Source organism: Cydia pomonella, chromosome 14, assembly GCF_033807575.1.
Source record: "Cydia pomonella isolate Wapato2018A chromosome 14, ilCydPomo1, whole genome shotgun sequence".
NCBI lineage: Eukaryota > Metazoa > Arthropoda > Insecta > Lepidoptera > Tortricidae > Cydia > Cydia pomonella.
In genome coordinates, this window is record NC_084716.1 from 5,567,565 (window position 1) to 5,585,154 (window position 17,590).

The following is a 17,590-nucleotide window of genomic DNA, read 5'->3' on the forward strand; positions in this document are numbered from 1 at the left end:
TTTAAATTCAAAAATTCTGGGTGGGGTCCAAGGTTTATAAAAACTAAGATTATTCGGGGGCATAATTATTTTTATTGTAACAGTTATAATTATGTTTATTGCGTTATTCATACACGTCTGTTAAATTTAAAATGCCGTTGATGATCGTTTGTCCCTGTCTGCAATATTGACATACATACGTGTTTGTTAGAAAGTTACTTCCTCGCTCAACGAATAAGCGTTGCGATTCAGTGAGGAAATGTAACCAGTATCTTTGGCACTATGCCCCAGGGGCCCTCTTTAGATATGATTTTTAGTTTTTAATCAGTTTAAGTTTGTATTGTACCTATATTTACATTTTACCCTAATTCTTTTTAATTATTAATTGTTAGAAAGTTACTTCGACATAAACAATGTAAGTTAAATAAAAGCTTGTAAAAATGTACTTACGTCTTGCTCGCCCACGCCGGTTTCTCCCTCCACCGAGAGGCCCACAGCGACCACAGCACACTCCCGGCCAATAATACCCAATATTTGTTGGGAGAGTGCGGAGGGTTCAGGAACCAACGCCGCATTTCCGGTTTTGGCTCTTGCCACCCGGGCTCGAGCCGGCCTTTTTCTTTAAGTCGCACCATGTCTATAAATGTGAATACAAAAATATGTAACTTGCCATGTAACTCTGATGATTGATATTTTAAATGACAATATGTTACAAAAAAGTAAATGAAAACTACTTTTATATTAAGTTCCTACGTGTTTCCATTGCTCCACACTCTGTTGGGGGCCGATTTCCGATAACAGCCCCTGGAGTTTGGCCCACTCAGCGGCCAAATTGGCCGCCGAGTGGGCAGGTATAGTGGGTTTGCCGACATGTACTCCACCAAATTTTTTAGCTGCAGGTAAGTGCTCCGAACGCTAAAACAGCATTCATAAGATTAATTGAAAGGTCAAACATTATAAAACTATGAAGTTCTCTTCAAAATAAACTGTAGCTTAAACTCTATTACGACTAAAATATTAATTTTGAGATTAGACTTACACTTTTCGTTTGGAGGAACTCGCCATCGTAACAAATTTATTATTTCAATTTGAAAGATTTTAAATGCTCCGCCGTCAAATGCCTGATTAAAAATTGATACTGACATTTCCAACTTAAAAATACGGAACCCTAAAAATGTTCGCTATCTCTTTAATCGTAATACTGCGAGGAGACAAAGTTATCGTGATTAGAGACGCTTCGTTTCTAAGGCTGACTATTCATTATTTTTCCAATTATTCTTGTACCGGTTCAGTGTTGCCATGAAAGAAAAGTTTGTTCCATGGACAAATGGCCACACACTAACTCGCGCGCGGGATGGCTCTCTCGCCTGGAACTCTTTTCTCGAGCTGCGAACTTATGCTACCAAGTCAAGAACTTGACAGATCGAGATAGAAATTTGTCACGCGCGACTGCTGTCTCTCGCGACGCGAGTTATCCCCCGTGTAATCATGTGCTAGCCGTGCAGCTTCGTTAAATGATTGGTTTATTGTATTATTTAACGTTCTAAGTTCAACAAACGACTGTGCACCTTTCACATGTAACAATAACAATCGCAAATTAGTATTTTATACAATCGTGATATAATAGAGAGCTTTTCAGTCGAGTACCGTGTTTAGGCCACGAAGCTTGCTGAGTGGCCTAAATAAGGTACGAGATTGAAAAGCTTTATTGAAATTACTTATTTTAGTTAACTCGTAGAAACTTTTTCTACGAGTTAACTAAAATAAGTAATTTAAAAGTCAATAACATATAATGAAAAGTTGATACTTAATGTCCCATACTTTCTACTTCTACTATTTGACTTATTTTACTCAAGTTAACTGAAATAGTGAAATAGTTAATATGAAAAACTACTGTGTACATTGTTAAGGTGCGTTGGGGTAATTTCGAAAAAAACAAACAAATATCGTGTTACCGAAATTAATCAAATGTACCTAATGCAATACTTAGTTCTACTTGTAAATAATGAAACACTCACACTATAATAAAAATAATTTATTTTTGAATGCTTACATAGCTTATTTGATACTTAAATGTTAACACGTTAACGTCAACACGTAAGTGTGGCATGGGGCTAAGTGTGGCTGGCCTTCACATTGGGACCTATTTACACATTGGTTGGTCTTATTTGCATGTTCATACATTTGCCATTTAACGCAAGTAGCTAATGTATGAACTCGCAATGAACACATCAATGTATAAACAGGCCCCAATGTAAGTCTCACTTACCTGTATGGGCTGTATGCCAAACACACATGCTGACCTTACATGAGATTGAACTGAACATGGTACTATTTATGGTAATGGAAGTAAAGGGTTTGGATATGGTTTTTGGTTATAATTAGAGGAGAATTTTCTTTTGAGAATTTGGATAGATTAATTTCACTAGATGCTATAGAGGTGGGTGGTTGAAACACTTGAGATAAAACATTCATATTTTCATTGTATACTGGAGTAAAGGTTGGACTTGGTGGAGGCTGTGCATCGCTCGGTTGGGCTTGAATTTCCTCTTTTGCAGGCGAGGCTGAGCTCCTGCTCGGGATGTAGGTGGTATTTGATGATTTCAATGTACACGGACGGTTACTTTGCTCTATGTAATTCAATATGGTTTTGGAAACTGTCATTTTGTTTTGGATGGAATTGTCTATGTACCCCTCGGCAACTGTTGTTGATCTCCACCCCCCCCCCCATGCCTTTTTTAGGCGGTGATGTCACCTCCTGCAACAAAAAAAATTATAATTTAATTTCATAAAACAAAACTATGTGACAAAACAATCAAATAAAAATTACATTTGAAATCCAAATTTAATACTATTACTATTTAGTATTTACCAACCTGCGTCAATTAACAAAGTAGCAGAGGTCCTCCGGAAACAGTGACCAGTGTACAGCTCTGGATTTGGTAACTTCATGTAACTAGCCACTGTTTTCCCCATGTTTCCGAATGCATTCGTTCCGATGTTTTGGATAGTGCATTTGCCATTATAATATTTTATGAAAAAATGATCATTTCTACAACCAACTGGCCTCAGATCAATGTATTTCATGATCAGTTGGTAATATTTTCCAGTGATTGCAAAAGTTCTGTCTGTTTTATATTTGGTATTCAATACATTTACTATTAAAAACCGGCCAAGAGCATGTCGGGCCACGCTCAGTGTAGGGTTCCGTAGTTACTCTTCCGTCACAATAAGCTAAACTGGAGCTTAAAGTATAGTAAATTCTTAACCAAGGGATGAAACGGTACCTTTCACCCGAGTTAAACAAATAGGCAAATTTGCATAATCAGTACCTAATTAAAGTCTTTTTACTATGAAGGGAAAACTTTTTGCGATAACTCAAAAACAGCTAAACTGATCATGTCCGCTATAGTTTTCATTTTAATGTCTTTCTTAAGTTCTACTTCCACGATTTTTTTCATATTTTTTGGACCTATGGTTCAAAAGTTAGAGGGGGGGGGGACACATTTTTTTTTCTTTCGGAGCGATTGTCTCCGAATATATTCACTATAAGATATATTAAGGCGTTCTAAAGAAGATGCCAAAGAAGGTGCTGGTAAGGAAGCATTTGAACTTGCGGCAGGACTTTCATGCAATTCATTGTCGTCGGCTGATAGTTCACTTGTCTCAGATTCAGCATGCTCTTTAGGTATAATTGCCAAAATTTTAGCTGCACGTCCCAACACAAACGTGCAACGTGCTGTTAGAGAGCAAATAAAAGTTTGTAAGCATACAAGTAGACGCACAACATAGACACCAAAACAAAAGAATAATAGTTAAAAAAGCTTTCCCTTGCACCATTGGTGTAGTCCGCCCTGACGGACAAATAGTATTTTAGTTAATACATAGCGTAGTTGGCACGGTGCTGTGTGGCGGACAAGATATTTAGATGAGGATTAAGAGTAGAAAAACCGTCACCGTTGTGCGTGATATTTATGTTATTTTATCTTCTTAATGTACGCAACTTGTAACCGAAAAGCCAAGCTTTACTTTATTTTATTATTTTTATTATCATTCATGGGTAGACACTCTCACTTTGGCGAAGTTAACACATAGTTATGGTAGTTATAAAACCTTAATCACCTAGGTGGTATCCTTAGTTTTAATATTGTAAGATTGAATTGAATTTATTTTTAATTTCTTGCCATGTAAACACGTTTATTTTCGTTCATGTTTTGCACTGATGCTAGTGAGTAATATAATAAACTAATAAATGGTCTTGTTATCGTTGTTATCTGTATCTATCAGCACGCGTACGACATGGCCTCTTTTCTCATCATGACGTCTCGCCGGCAGACTAGATGGCGTTGATCGCCGCCCTTTCGCCGCCGCAAAGCCGCGTTCAGTTTTATGCCGTATCGTACAGCTGCGTTCGTGACCCACAAATGGTCTCGCCGGAAGATCAGCGCTGACTTTTGAGTTAGCATTAATGCTGAGGCGGGACCATTTCGTGGTAAACTATTTATTTATTCTATGTTTCTTTCTTTTGTTATGTTGTTATACTTTTGTATGTCATAATTTATCACGAATAAATGCTATGATTTCTGAAAAAGTAACAAAATGGAACCAAACTATACCCACATGCAACAATTACATAATATAGTGTATTATTTATGCACTAGAAATACACTTTATATGAAAAAAAAAAAACAAAAGAAAAACGCAAATACCTTGTTAAAAACAGTTGACGTCCGATGCGGTGCCATCTTGTGGAGCTACTGTCAAACGAGTGTTGCCAGTACTCAAGTTGTATTTTTCTAGCAAATACTAAATTATTAGAATATCGTTTGATATATTTAAAATTAAAAAAAATCTCCACGATAAGTGATATTTTTTTTCAAATCAGCTGTCCGCCGCACCGGACAAAATCAAATTAAGGGTTTAAGCAATAATGTTCGTTACCGTTCTTTTCGATGAACAACAAATTTACATGGTTAACTTTTCTGCTTTCTGTGACAAATAAAGGGCCAGTCACGTAGTTTTTCTCATTTATCCCGTATATGTTAATACTAATATTAGAATTGTTCCTCTCAAATATTTTAATATCTTTAAAAGAAGGTGGAAATGATATTCCTTCTATATTCAATACTTTTGAATAATGTGGGTATGATCTCGTTCTATATGGATTACAATTTGAAGGAAACAATGCAGCAACGATGCTCCACAAGAAACAATGATTATCTACATTTTTTATATTCAGGCAGGCTTTTGTATTTTTTATAGCAACTGGAAGCTCAGTATAAGAACCGCCTCTCAAAGGGGAGTACTTATTTATATTTATTTCTAAGTTACCGATCGATCCAAACGACCAGCCGGATTCAGTGTTCAAATTCAGATATTTCATTCTTAAAAATATTCATGTAAAAATCGGATAGCTCAGTATTTGCAAATATTGACTTATATTTCATGTTAAAAGATTTTAACTGTCCTTTCCCAGAATGTGGCTTAACAAAGAATGCAAATAATTCAAAATTAACTTTAACCCAGTTGTGCTTCCTTAAAGCCATCTCTTTTAATTTTATTACATCTGTTTTGTTCCTGTCTAGGAACGATTCGGGTGTAAGATACTTCTCATTATCCTGCGCACTCAAATGATAAGTCACTAATCTATTTTTAAATGCTGTGGCAATAATCTCAATATTTTCAAATTCTGTTCGCATTAAGCATTTAGATTTGTGTGTATTAGTTCTCAAGTGATATTTAATTTTTTTCATATGTACATCTATTTGACATTTTTCACATCTAGTTAAATGAGCATTCGTTTCACTATTAAAGTTTGTACTGCCAAACGATGGAGCTGAAATTAAAACACATTTACCTGATTATTATACTTTAATTTATTAATAAAATGAGAGCTTAACATTTAATGAGTATGTAACTAAAAGCTATAAATGGTTTAACAAGTAAGTTAATACACGAGTATCCGAATTTAATACAATTTTCAATAAAATGTAAATTTGGAGCGTTAAAAATAAGAGTTAATAAAAGTAGGGGGGCAAGACTTAAATTCTTTCTTCACAGCAGCTATATAGTCGGCAATATTATGCCAGGCCACTGTGTTTGTATCACATCTATTTTTAATTGTAACGACAGCCTGCCGCCATCGATTCATCGGTGGAACTCGCTCGATCTCCTCACAGTTATAGATTTTTCCGTCCCTTGTTTAGTTTCGTCAGACTGACGAGCATGTCCGTTTGCTACCCTTCTAGTCATGTAACTGACTAACTGAGGAGGTTTTTTACCTAAACTAGAATCCGCTGTTTCAACTTCGTCTTCACTGTCGCTTCCGAATAGATCTTTCATGGTGGCTTTCTGCTCATGCCGCTGCTTCTTACTATTGGAACTGGAACCACTGCTAGTGCCGGCTGCCTCACGTGATCTTTTCTTCGTTGATTTTCTCTCAACTTTTGATGTCACCTCATCGTCCGATGGGAATAGAATATCAGCGTTTGAAGACCTGTTTAATGAAAAAAAAACGTTATTTTTTAGAACGTAGCACTTTTTAAATTTAACTACATTATTGTGTCAAATAAATGTATGTTTAGGACTCTCGGGTAAAGTAAAATTAAAATAATTTAGATTTATAAGTATGACATTTTTAAGAAGAAGGTTTGAGTCATTTTAAGGTAAAAACCTTGATTTGAAATTAAGTTGTATTCCTTAGTGTAAGTAATTTAGAAAATTGTGGCATTATCTATGAAAAGGGATCTTATTGTCGATGGCGCTTACGCCGCACTGCGTTGCGCAGCGTTGTATTTGTATCGGAGCATCGTTTACAACGACGAAAGCGCCATCCACAATAAGGTCCCTTTTCATAGATAACGTCACAATTATTTTCAAATATGACTGGATTCAAAACTTAGTAGTATTTAGTATTATGTTATTGGTATAATGGATGGAATAAATTTGCATACGGAAATACTTACATGATTTCGTAGCTCGTTCAAAGCCGGTTTCAAGAAAGTCGTAGAACGGTGAATGACAACTGTAAAGTAAAATTAAGTTTTATTAAAATCATATTGTTTATAACATAGATAGTTCATTTCTATAACGAAGGGATTAATCACCTATTTGAATAGGTAACAGTTTACAAAATATGAGTACTTTCATTGAGACAAAAAAAAAATTATAAATTCAGAAAGTGCGTTTGATTCGACAAAGTATTACTTAGATGCTTGATTTTATAAAGAATTACATGGGAAAAATACTTTCATCACTCAGAAGGTTGCTTGAAACGTAGTGTAATGGAAACCAAAGTAAAATCCAGGTAGTAACTTGTAGAGCGGAGAATCACAATTGATGCTGTAAATTGTTGTGTCCGTTTGGGATGGCTTTAAATAATTCCCGAATTGTATGCATGTGTATAAAAAATCAATTCAATCTAACAAAGAAAGGTACCCAACTGTCCGGTTCCGATGTGCTTTATAATAGCGGTCTGAAGGAACATATCTCCCACAGGTTTTTTTTATATAAAAATATATATTTTTTTAAATCTAAGTTATCTAATTATGGTGTTTTAATCTTCTACTTGAATAAAAAAATATACATTCGTTTAAAATACTCTAATTTAAGCTCCCATGCCACGCCCTATTAAGGGTTAACAAAATTTTACTTATACTTACCTTCTCAATCATGTCAATTTAATTGGTATTTTTCGGAATAACTTTGTTTTAGTAACTTAGGGTAGATCGTTTCCTTTTTATTCATTGTGATGGTAACAAATAAATAAACATTTATTATAATTGAAACTTATTACACATTAAAATAGCAGTGAATTAGGAACATGAAAGAAAAACCAAACCTTGTCACCAGAAAAGCTTACATTACCGTTAAGGAACCTGCCCTATCGACGCGAGCCGACTGCTTTACCGACAGCGCCGCGTCCTTCACTTGTCCTCAAGCCACCAAACCGAATACGTGCTACTTAACCTACTTACATAATTAAATAAATAAATATTAGAGGACATTATTACACAATTTTTTTTACACTTTATTTTTACTGGTTATTAAACCATTTTTTTATTTCGAAAATAGTAGCACTCATTTCTCCACCAGTCAAATAATCCCAGCATCAAGTACCGGCGTTCACAGCCCTACAAGTTTTAGGATCTTTAACTGAGACGTGTTCGGTATGCGGGAGTCGGAATGGGTGTACCAAGTGAAAATAATTCAACTGTATCATTCCACCGGTAAGCTTTATGACATAAATATTGTTAATTTAATGTTTGTTAAGTATGAAATATATGCAGATCTTATTGAATATTGATCATTGGTGTGACAATGTGTAGAGGGGTGAGAGAAAGGTATGGGATAGGACTCACTTCTCGTCCTCCAAGTTCACGTCGTTGTCCAAGTTACAGTGCACTGGTCACTCGCGTTTCAGGGGGCTTCCGTTTCTGAAGGCACACGCGATACGGAGGGTGTACAACTTCACCCTTTTCGAGTTCCTTTTTAAGAGTCTGAGAGCACACGCGCGATGTGTGTCAAGCTCGGAGGCAGATCGCATTCTACCCGGCGTTCCGCAACGATCACCGCGAGTCATGATTCAGGGAAGGGTAGGTGGAAACCTGCTGCACATTGTCACACCCCCCCCCCCCCCCACTTAATCTCGAACAGTATGGCTTCAATTGCGATATATTTACTCTTTTTACATTATTTGAATTCGGCTTTGTTATCGTGGCTTGACCATTGATAATATTTTCAATTGTATATGGTCCTGACCACCGCGGACAAAAGGCAGCGCATACTCCTCGATCGGTGTTTGTAAGCGGAAAACATTTCGCGAGTACTTGTTGCCCTACTTTAAAAATATTTGCTCTCCGACTAATTTTATAATAATACTCCTGTCTCTCATGTGCAGTGTTTAACTTTCGAGCCACTGTACTTTGTTCGTAGTTATGAGCAGGGATCGGAAACCGGTATTTTTGTATGGGAACGAAAACGGTATTTTTTCGTTCTTTGTTAATTACTTCATTTCTAATTAGGCAATCTAATAATACGAAGTCGTTATCTCAAAACACAACTGAGTCCTACATTTAGAGTATAAAATAAACCGAAATATATGGTTATTTCGATGTTTTTGCAAAAAACCGGTTCCGATCCCTGGTTATGAGTCGACTTGCTACCTTAAGAAATTATTTTATCTAATTCCCACTTATTTTCAAAAGGACTTCTAATGTCCCGGCCGAGAAAAATAGATGATGGTGTACGATTTGAACTCTCATGGACTGAGGTGTTGAGAGCAAGCTGGAAATTAGGTAGCGATTCGCCCCATATAGATTTCGTTTTTCTACAATAAATATTTAACATTATACTTAAATTTCGGTTCACGAGTTCCACTGCATTTGCCTACTGGCTGGCAAAAATACTGGCTATTCTATGTAAGGTTTTTGTAATCCCTAGATGACCAGCTATATCTTGATCATGATAATAGTTCAAAATTATTATTTTTAAGTGAACAGGTAATACTATTCGCCATTTGCGCCGCAAATAGGGAAAACAATTTCCCTATTTGTCGGCACAATAGCTCGTTTTTAATTTTATATTTTGGAACTCTAGTCCCGCCATTGATTTTAATAATTAAATCATTGCAAAATTTGTCATTAACCTGGTGTCTTATAAGAGAATCATTAGTAACGGGATATTCCAGAAGCGCGGAACAATTGACTTCTTCCGTTCCCTCGTACATACGGCTCAAACAATCGGCCACGTTATTACAACTGCCCTTAATATGTTTAATATCAAATTTAAATCTGGATAGAAGGAGTATCCATCTCCCCAATTTCCCAATTTGTTTAGGATGTTCAAAAAGCCAGGATAACGCAGCATTGTCGGTTTGAAGTTCAAACGGCGCGACCTCTAAATATTGTTTAAATTTAGTAACCCCGAATACTGCAGCAGCACACTCGAGTTCGTAAACCGTTTGGCGGCGTTCAGCGCTCGACAACGTACGGCTCGCGTAACACACCGGGGCCAGGGCTCCGTCCACCTCTTGTTGGAGGACAGCTCCAAGAGCTGTTCCAGATGCATCACTTTGTAGAATAAACTTTTTAGAAAAGTCAGGGAACCTTAAAACATTAGGTGAAACCAATTGCTGTTTTAAGCGTGCGAATGCTTCAACCTATTTAGACCCCCAGACGTACTTGGCGTCTTTCTTTTTTAACAAATTTAACGGTTCGGCAAGTTCCGAATATCGAGGAATAAATTTAGCGTAGAAGCTAGTCATCCCCAAAAAGGCTGTTTACAGGTAAAATACTGAAGTCAAAAGTTGGCAGATTTTAGCTCCGTAGCTTGGGATTTTGATCACTAGTTTAATTCATTATTAAAAAAGCTATTGACTTTTAAATTTGTAGACCATAGATCCTGTCATAGTACCTGTTAGGTTTAAGATATCGGGTAGATAAGATTTTCACGTCAGCCGGTTGCAGCCGGCAACAGTCCTGTCAGTCGGAATATAGATATACGATAAACGGCCGTGTCTCATTTCTCGGCACCCTTTTCCCTCCAAAATAACAGTGGCGACGATTTAACGGATTTTACGCGTGTGTTGGTTTTATTCGGTGTTAATCATGGCTAAAATGTCAGTTGGATTTTTGAGTGTGTTTAATCACGAAGAACAGGAGTGGTTATTATATAAGGGCCGCCTTGAACAATGGTTTATAGCAACATGACATATGACATAAGCGAGGACACGGACAAATCGGGCGCAAAACGTCGGGCTATTTTATTAAGTAGTTTAGCAGAGCCTCCCTGCCGAGGTGGGATCGCTCGAGTTAGCAAAGTTAACGGGCCTTCTCGACGGCCATTTTAAAACTGGAAAGTGCGGGTTCGCGGAACGTTTTAAATTTTACGCGGCCGTGCAATCTTCGAGCGAGTCGTTAGCGGATTGGGCGGCGCGAGTTCGTGGTTTATCATTGCATTGCAACTTCGTGGCGGCAAGTTTAGAGGAGTCGCTGCGAGATCGGTTCGTGCTGGGCATGGCTGGAGGCCCAGAGCGGGACCGGTGATTCAGAGAACCTCTGGAGGAGCTCACACTAGCGAAGGCACTGCAGTTAGCGGAGAGCATCCGCTGCGCAAGAGAAGGTGCGCAGCAGACGACGGTGCGCGACGCAGCGGATGTGCACAAGGTGTCGGCGCGGGCGGCCGGCCCGCCGCAGCACGCCACCACGACCGCGACTAGGCAGAACGGGGTTCCGCAGGCGAGCACCTCGCGGGATCAAAAGGGTTCTGTACAGTGTTCAGTGTGCGGATATTTTAACCACGAGGGAAAGAAGTGTAGATTTAGAAATGCGTCGTGCAAATTATGTGGTGTCAAGGGGCATTTAATGCGCGTTTGTACCGCGAAGAATGTGCCATCTAATCACCATTTCCTACAATGTTGCACGGATGAAGCCGATGAGGGTGAGCAATTAATATATATTATATTCGTACTAATCGAGGAGAACCAATGTTGGTGTCGTTAACGGTGGATAATGTTCAGTTAACATTTGAATTAGACACTGGTTCTGCAATAACAGCAGTTAATGAATTCGTGTATTTTAAACATTTTTCGAATCATCCTTTACGTAAAAGTTATAAAATACTCCGTAGTTATAACAACGGTATTATCGGGTTGGCTGGAGTCATAACACTGCCTTTTGTTTACAATAATCAAACCGAGTTTATAGAAGTCCATGTTGTAACAGATGGGGGACCTCCGTTGCTAGGGAGGGACTTCATTACAAAGTTCCACTTAGAGGTAACTTCGAGGGTAAAGGCGTGTAACTGGGATGAATGTGATGAAATTTTGTCAAAATATTCGCATTTATTTTCGGAAAAATTAGGTTGCTGTAAAGACGTGGAAGTAAAATTACATTTAAAACCGGATGCGATTCCGGTTTTTACAAAGGCTAGATCGGTGCCGTTTGCAATTCGACCCAAACTCGAGCAATAATTGAACCGCTTATTAGAGTTGGGTATAATTGAACCCGCTACCTCTTCGGATTTCGCGAGCCCCATTGTTCCCGTATTGAAACAGGACGGTAGCATTCGGTTGTGTGCGGATTACTCTGCTACTCTAAACAAACAGCTGATTATAGAAAAGTATCCCTTGCCACGTATTGGCGAGTTATTTTCTAAACTTCACGGCGGTCTGCAATTCACGAAGTTAGATTTATCGGGAGCTTATAACCAGATTAAATTGCACCCCGACTCACAACCTCTGACCTGCATCAATACACACAAAGGGTTATATATGTATAAGCGATTAATTTTTGGACTAGCCAGTGCTCCGTCTATTTTTCAGCGCACCTTAGAGAAAATTCTATCGGGAATAGATGGTGTACTCCAATTTCTTGACGACATTTTGATTACGGGAAAAACTAAGGATGAGCACATTGCTAGACTACGGGAAGTATTTAAGCGACTTGAGAACGCGGGATTAGTCCTAAAAAAGGAAAAATGTAGTTTTTTTCAAGATTCCGTATCTTACCTAGGTTATATAATCGACAGGCACGGTTTACATAAGTCACCTGAAAAAGTTAAAGCAATCTTAAATGCGAAACAACCAAGTAATGTTACTGAATTAAAATCGTTTTTAGGGTTGGTGAACTACTATAGGGGATTCATAAAAAACGCATCTACTATCTTACATCCGTTACATGAACTGTTAAAAATAAATTTTAAATGGCAGTGGCTTCAGGAGCAGGAGGACGCGTTTGTTTCTAAAAAAATTCACTGGCAGCGGATAACACGCTCGCGCATTTTAACCCTGATGCACGAATCATTTTGACAGTGGATGCGTCACCCTTTAGCCTTGGGTCGATTTTATCGCAATTGGGGGATGATGGAGTTGAGCAACCCATATCCTTCATGTCTAGGAGTTTAAATGCCGCGGAAAAACGTTATAGTCAAATTGAAAAAGAGGCAACTGCAATCGTTTTCGGTATTACGAAATACCATCAATACTTGTATGGCAGAGCAACACCATTTATTTTACGAACGGATCATAAGCCCCTTTTATCAATTTTTAATCCCGCAAAAGGGGTACCGGAAGTAACCGCAAATAGACTTCAACGGTATGCCCTATTTTTAACCGCGTATAATTACACTATCGAGTACGTTAGTAGTGCACACAACACGGCAGATTTTCTTAGTCGCTCCATGGCAGTGACGTCATCATTGCAATCTGAGCGGAGCGGCGAGGCGGCCGCGGCGGCGGGGGCCGATACGGATCGCGCCTCGTATATTCATTTCGTAGCAGAAGCCGGTTCGCCGCCCGCTTCCGTTTGTGATGTACGCCGCGCTACAGAAACAGACACTGTTTTATCACGTGTAGTGGGTTATGTTTTAAACGGATGGCCCAATAAAATAACAGATAAAGCGATTAAACCGTATTTTGACTGTAGGATCGAGCTCTCCGTGGAAAACGGTTGTTTAATGAGGGGCGCTAAATTGATAGTTCCAAAAACTCTAAGGGTGTTACCAGACCAATCGATCGATCGTCGATCAACGGCATCGATCGATGGTAGAATGGAACTGTCAACGTCGATCGATAGTTGCTACCAGATCAATCGATCGTTCGTCGATCGATGGCATCGATCGATGGTAGAATGGAACTGTCAACGTCGATCGATAGTTGCTACCAGATCAATCGATCGTTCGTCGATCAACGGCATCGATCGATGGTAGAATGGAACTGTCAACGTCGATCGATAGTTGCTACCAGATCAATCGATCGTTCGTCGATCGATGGCATCGATCGATGGTAGAATGGAATAGCCGATGTCGATCGAGCTACTTGATCAGCCGCGCCCCGCGCCGACCGCTCCCCATTTGTCACGCGCTGCACGCCCGCGCCCCGCGCGCTACCTGTCTGGCTTGCTTGTGTTTATTTGTTCAGTCAGTAGTGTGAAGCTCGCAGTTGTGAATATACTGGTTGTCTCGTGACGCGAAAAATGGCGGCGACCGCGTGGCCGAATGAAAGAACTTTGGAATTTATCGAGCAATACAAAAACAAACCAATATTATGGGACATTGTTCACAATGATTACCGTAATAAAATAAAACGTCATGATGCACTTCTCGAAATAGCAAACTCGTTTGAAATTACTAAAGAGGAAGTAGAAAAAAAGATAAAAAATTTACAAACAACGTTTTCGAAAGAAAATAAAAAAGTGAAAGATAGTATAAGAAGCGGTGCCGGACGAGACGAAATATACGTTTCGAAATGGTATGCATTTCAAGCTATGATATTCTTACAAGAAAAGAATCGTCCACGATCTACAGTGTCTACAGAGGATCGGCCTCATTCGAGCATGTCAACTGATGTAAGTACCTACATACACATTTAAGGTAACGGTACTCTACTACGGGATGATACACTCATTTCATATTACACTAGGCCGAATTACACTTGTAAGTTCTTACGTAAGTTGTAGGGACGCAGCTATACAGCAGAACGAGATGTAGATATCGCTTTCTCAGTCTGTTGTATAGATAGACCGTGAGATTGACTGCCCGTCACTTTGTGATAAATGTTGTCAGATAGTTGAAAATTCGCACCTTTGATCCTTTTCGCCCTAATTCAAGAAATGGCTTCATTAAATTTTCAGAAATAGGAAAGGCATTGTCAGCTATAAAAACATATGGTGTAAGACAACTTCTTCCAGGCAATGCACTTTCTTTTGGGATTCCTCGTAGATTCATGGAATTTAAAATAGTATTTCCAAATACACCACCGTCAGAAATACGACCTTGGCACCCAATATCGCAGTATATAAAATTGTAATTCGCATCCACTACAGCCATTAGGACAATACTGTGGACTCCCTTGTAGTTAAAGTATGTGCTCCCACTGTTATTTGGAGCGCGCATATTTATATGTTTGCCATCTAATGCTCCCAGACAGTGGGGAAAATTCCACAGCAGTTCAAAATCTTTTGCAATGTTGAGCCATCCTTCTTCCGTGCTTGGCACCTGTAAAATAAACAAATATATAATATTGAACATGAGCTACTACTCGCAGCTTTGCTAGTGTAACTTAAGTCATTTAATACATTTTTTTTATTATGTATTACTAGTTATTTCCCGCGGCTTCGCCCGCGTGGTCTAATGGTTCATGATGATAATGAAAAGTAGCCTATATCACTCTCCTGGCCCTAGACTATCTTCATACCGCGCCACTTTAAAAATATGTGTAAATATTTTTTTTTCAGATAAATTCACAAACATCTGATGGGTGGATGGACAGTTCCGTTGATAGTGACGGTAGTCGTAAAAGACGCCTCAATAGAAAAAACAATAGAGATGGTTGATTCTTTCATTCGCAATAGAAAAGATGTTGATGAGTATAACTTGTTTGGAGAACAAATAGCATTTAAATTGAGGTCATTGAAAACGGACTACGCGCGGATTACCGTACAGCATCATATAAATAACCTAATTTACGAAGCTCAACTTGGTAAATATGACTATCCAGAAACTCAAAATTCAGGCTACTACACCTCGGCGGCGTATTCTACAAATACACAACCTTCGCCATCCTCTTTTTTTTTTTTTTTTTTTTAATTTATTTAGAAAACAAACAGCCTTGTACAAATATGTCTAGAGTAAATGAACTAAAAATAGGCCTAAAGTTTCCTACATTACTAAGAAAACTATTACATAGAAATGTAAATTACGCAATTATAAATTACCGGTTTAGTTGTGTACTACATGCAAGTAAGTTAAGAAAACATACAAAAGTATGAAAAATATGACTGGAACCAAATTGATCAATTTCTAGAAAACAAAATTTGCCGAACTTTGTTCTTGAATACGGACAAACTATGAACAAAAATATCTATATCGTTAAGAGATTCATTATACAAATAACAATACGCAATCTCTCTCTCTCTCTTCTCAATACGCAAGAGATTCAATTAGAAATAGCTTTCCACTGGATAATACCAACCTTTCAACCACATCTCAATACGAAAGAGATTCAAGTGGAAATAATACAACATTACAGTCGTTGGATAACTTTGAAGGGCTCTCATCCGACTTGCAAGAAAATTAATAATATGTTTATATGGTTACTGTTTCTCTGAAAGATTTAATAAACTTGTAATACTATGTATAATGTACCTATATTTTTTATTTCCTGTAGCTTATGTCAATGATATATGCAAGCTAAAAACACACCCATCGATCAGTGTCGATCGATGCCATCGATCGATTGGTGTGGTAGCACCCTTATTCGGATCTCTATTCATTGTAATAAAAGTTGAAAAATGAAAATGCAATGGCAATGAGTAGATTGATGAGTTATTTACTTACTTGTATGTAATCCCTGAGAGAGGATATAAGCGCACTGCACACTTCTGGAATTATGCAAGAAATACTTTGTTGTGAAACTTTAAACGTTAGCACTAGACTTTGATATGAATCACCACTGGCTAGAAATCTGAGTGTTATAAGCAACCGACTTTTAGGTGAAATTGATTGTCTGTAATTGGTATCCATTTTCGCAATTGTTGGTGCCACCATATTTAATAGTTTTTCAATATCACTGTTACTCATTCGATAAGCATCCAAAAAACCGCTATTTAAAATGTCATTTGGATAAGATAAGCGATCTTTGGCTTTAAAAAATGGTCGCATCCAGAATCTTCTGCGTTTACGTCTCCGTAATAATAGTACGAGCAACACCGTACTGGCCAACAACAACGCGTCCTCTTCTGAATACATTTTGAAAGAAACTGATGGAATATCAATTTAAAGCTACCAGACCAGTCGATCAAGTTCAATCGACGTTGGCCGATGCCGTCGATCAATGATCGATCGATTGGTCTGATCTGTCGATCAATTAAAGCTACCAGACCAGTCGATCAAGTTCGATCGACGTTGGCCGATGCCGTCGATCAATGATCGATCGATTGGTCTGATCTGTCGATCAATTAAAGCTACCAGACCAGTCGATCAAGTTCGATCGACGTTGGCCGATGCCGTCGATCAATGATCGATCGATTGGTCTGATCTGTCGATCAATTAAAGCTACCAGACCAGTCGATCAAGTTCGATCGACGTTGGCCGATGCCGTCGATCAATGATCGATCGATTGGTCTGATCTGTCGATCAATTAAAGCTACCAGACCAGTCGATCAAGTTCGATCGACGTTGGCCGATGCCGTCGATCAATGATCGATCGATTGGTCTGGTAACACCCTAAGAAGCCAAGTTATAATGGATTTGCATAGAGGTCATTTAGGGGTCGCTAAAATGAAGGCAGCAGCGCGTGATCGGTTCTGGTGGCCCGGACAGAGCGCGTGCATAGAACACGCAGCCGCCGCGTGCGCAGTATGCACGCAGCTACTCCCCACGCCCCGCCGCGCCCCCCTTACGCCCTGGGAGTACCCACCTGATTTTTTTTATAGAGTACATCTTGACTTTGCAGGTCCGATTAATAATAACATGTTTTTGATAGCTGTCGATGCTTATTCAAAATGGGTTGAGGTTTTTGACGTTAGCAACGGTTTCGGTTCGAGAGTTGTCATAAATTGCTTAGGTGAATTGATGTCTAGGTTCGGGTTAATAAACACAATTTGCACAGATA

General features: G+C 38.6%; 2 pseudogenes; both read right to left on the reverse strand.

Moving 5' to 3' along the window:
* Positions 1 to 1,999: 1,999 nt before the first annotated feature.
* Positions 2,000 to 5,840, reverse strand: LOC133525341 (uncharacterized; annotated as a pseudogene).
* On the reverse strand, positions 5,838 to 8,780 carry LOC133525270 (uncharacterized; annotated as a pseudogene).
* Between the last annotated feature and the right edge of the window lie 8,810 nt (positions 8,781 to 17,590).